Consider the following 3,952-nt stretch of genomic DNA (forward strand, 5'->3'; position numbering starts at 1 on the left):
CACACACACACACACATACCAGTTTAGTTTGTATCAGCTTCTTACAGCTTGCTATGTTCTAAAAAGGGCAGATTTTAGACATGTAGTTCCATTTACTTCTCATGACGAGTATTAGTCAGCTACTGAAAACTGTTCAAATTTTGAATGAGCATCCTGGTTGACAAACTTTAGGTGTGGAGTTTGAAAGGCGTTTACCTGGCAGGGAAGGCCAAATGAAAGACAGGATCCAGTGGTTTCGGAGCTGAACCCATATTGGGGATTCAAAATTAGGATATCTTGGACTCTGCTGCTTTGATTTTTGATTCTTTTTATACTTGCCTACGTCAGATATATGAAAGTGCAACACTAAACTGGAATACCTCTTTCGAACTGGCAATGTTCATTCATTCTTCTAAAACAAAAACAGCAATAATGTTGTTGTTTTATCATTTCATCTGTGGGCCTATGTTTATCTATTCCTGTTTGCCAAAGGCATGCTTTTATAATAATAATGAGATGATTGACATTGACATGACCACATCACAGCATACACTACAGCAATGATAATGATATTTCAAAGGGAAAATAACTAATCTAACTTTGCAACACAAAATGCCTTTTCAAAAACCTGTTGCACTGCAGCTATAAAACAAGGCAAATATATATAATATATAAATATAAACACACATATATGAAATATGGGACAAGTTCAGATTTGTGCGTTGGGGATATGAATTCACACAATAACTGCTGAAATGGACTGAACATCACACATCAATAATTATCTAACACTTTAATTAGAGTTACCTTGTTCTTCGAATCCACTTAAATCCACTTTTAAATAAAGGCCTGTCAATCAATAATAGAGTTTGTCCCATAAGCTGATATTAAACTTTACATATGAGCACAACACTGTCCTTCACGGTACAGTTGACAACTGACAACAAGAGCATGGAACAGCCAAACCTAACATGTCTCGAATGCAGTTGAATTATCCAGAAGCGGAATTAGTATCATCAACAACAACAGCCTAACAATACTGCAGAACTAATATACTAATAATATACTAATTAATGTAGAAATACATCCAAGGCAGTGTTGTACCTACTCGGATTATGCTTGGAGAAACATCAAAATAAAGCAGAACAAAATAACTCACAAGAGATTAAAACTTTCTGAGGGTACAATTAGAAACAGCAGAATACCAACAAAGAGTATGGAAGAAGAAACAATTTGTACTGGTGTATTTCTGCTCTGAATGATGGTGAAAGCTTTATTATTATTGATATCTATATTATTCAGGGAAGGTCAGCAAAAAATTGTGCTGTTTTTCAGCTTTATTTTGCATCACTGGCAAACATTCACACTTTTAGCAGCATAACTCTTATCGACAGCCGGTCCAGCACTTTGGTCTAGACTGACTAGATCGATTGCCTTGAAATAAAGTAAATCCCGAGAGGATGAATCCTGACTTTGCTGATCCCTGACTTTTCCTCAAACACCACCATTGACATTTGGGGTTTCAATGAAATGTCTCAAGAACCATTGGATGGATTTCCACAATATTTGGTACACACATTCATATCTACCTCAGGATTAACTGTAATAACTTTGATCATCCTTTGACTTTTCATCCAAACGCCATTGTCAAGACAGCTTTTAATTCTTCCAATACTTTGGTTTATAAGGGTTAGGGTTAGACTAACATGCTAAACTATGATGGCAATCTTGGTAAACATAATACCAGCCCAGCATCAGAGTCTTTATTGTCATTTTAAGCATGTTAGCATGCTAAAGTTGATATTTATATCAAAACAGTTTCACATAGCCGCTAGCATGGCTGTAGACTCGCAGTATTGGCACTAATGCAAACACAATTTTCTGCTGCCAGGATCTTAGCAACTCATTTTCAAACTGGCAACCTTGCACTCATTAGCAAACCACTTTGGTCTAAAGCTGTCCAATAATATAAATTTTAACAGAAGGAGAAAAAAAACTATTTTACAACCTCAAGCTGTGGGTATGTAATTCATGTTCAGCTGTGCATCTGCAAGAATAGCTTTTATACTATTTACAAAACTGGCCCCAAAATGGACCCATAGGCCAAAGTTGTCCTGCCGATTTGGCCCGCCAGTTGTTTCTAGCAAAAAAATGAAAAATGTATTTCTCAATCAATCTATCAATCTCAGTTTATGCTTTTCTATTGTTTGTTGGGGGGAATTGCTCTCAAAATATACAGATTCCGTTATCTTTTATTATCTGATCAGAAACTTTGAACTGTCAATGGAACTTAGGATCCTAGTAACAGTTTGCATCTTAATGATACAATACAATAGGTCTTTGCTTTTGGCCAATGGCCCACCGTTAAATTCCAGTACCTCCCTCCAAGGGAAAAACATTGGGCACCCCTACTTTAAGGGGTCCTACAGACAGTCTGCAGTCAGACTTCCTGAAGCTTTCCCTGTTCAGCTGCTGGAAAACAACCTGCATCTCTCAGCAGACTGACAGAGTCTCAGTTTACAGGAGCAAAACTGAAAAGGAACAATCCACCATGTGATACTCAGTTAGATCTGATTGGTTTGTGATGTTCAAAACATTGTAGCTTATGATTTTACTTCTGCTACATTTAGTGCTACAGTTTTCTAAATTCCTTTACACAGCAGCCAGACTTCAAGTGATAATTTGTTGTTTTCAATGAAAGCTGAGTGTGTGAGTACACAAACAAGTTTAAGCTTGCTGGTTTGTTTGTCGACCATATCTGTGATGACAGCCACATGCTTTATTCAGAGCACAACATGCCCAGAGGCTGCAACTAACTGGAAAGAATTGGTCTCTCTGCCCTTTTACGGTGGATTTCTCAGTGTATTTTTGAACATGAGTTGGAGTCAAGACAATCCTTTCTGATGAAGAAGAAGTTGCTCTCTTCAAAGCCAGCAGACTCCAAAACCAGTAATCTTACCTCACAGAATTCAGGAGTTGCTACCAAGCAACAACTTCTGTGGTTGAAAAATGAAGCCAACACAGAATTGCAGTTCCCCTAATGGCCACTTGAGGCTGGCTCCAAAAGTGAGTCTATCTCCATAAGGCCCCATGTTCAAATGTCCAAAGTTACAGCAGGAATAAACACAGCCTGGTACAAAACTGGTTTTGGTCATTATAGCTAAACTGCATAGGGGGGGTTGAATTTTTATAGAACACGCCCATTTAAATTATATTAATAAACTTAAAGTTATGCACATTTAAGAGCGTGTCTGCTTCAAGTGACAGGCGGGTACCGTCACAGGTGGCTGGTTTTAGCAACCATCGTCCAGAGACCATTAGAGACATTGGCTCCTATCTGATCGCACCTTTCAGTTAAATTATGGTCTCTGTAAACTTGAGGCTGACCTGCCCTATTCCACTACCTTCATGTTAAGAAGCTATTTGAAAACACACAGTGACTCTATCATGCTGTTAATATCAGAAGGTGATTAAACGCACAGTGACTTTACGGCCCTGCGGGAAGCTGTTTCACATGCTGACTTACTTGAATCTCATCACATAAGCCCCAGCACTTCTCTCCTCCGGCTAAAACGTCCTTGGGAGATCCATCTGTGGCTGTTAAAACATGTATTCCTACTTTTTTGTCATTTAGTACCACTTCCATAATGAACATTGAGCTGTCTGCAAAGGAATGTGAAGCTGAGCCTGAAACCTGCGGCTGGGATCCCTCCACCTCTGCAGCCTTAACCTATTATGCTGCTGTGGTTTATGGTCCGTGCATGATGAGTGTGCTGCTGGGTCAGGCCGGCCGAGACAAAACAGAGAGATAGACAGAGAGAAACAGAGGGTGCAAGAATGAAAAGGGCAGAAAAATAGAAACCAAAACTAAAGAGGAAAATTAGAGATAGAGCCATTGATTGCAACAAAGCTGGACCAAAAGGAAACTGAGCAAATATCCGTTTCTCCCTGAACACAACTGAATGAGAGCTAA

The sequence above is a fragment of the Morone saxatilis genome, unplaced genomic scaffold (assembly GCF_004916995.1).
Source record: "Morone saxatilis isolate NCDOM2014 unplaced genomic scaffold, NCSU_SB_2.0 Contig23, whole genome shotgun sequence".
NCBI lineage: Eukaryota > Metazoa > Chordata > Actinopteri > Moronidae > Morone > Morone saxatilis.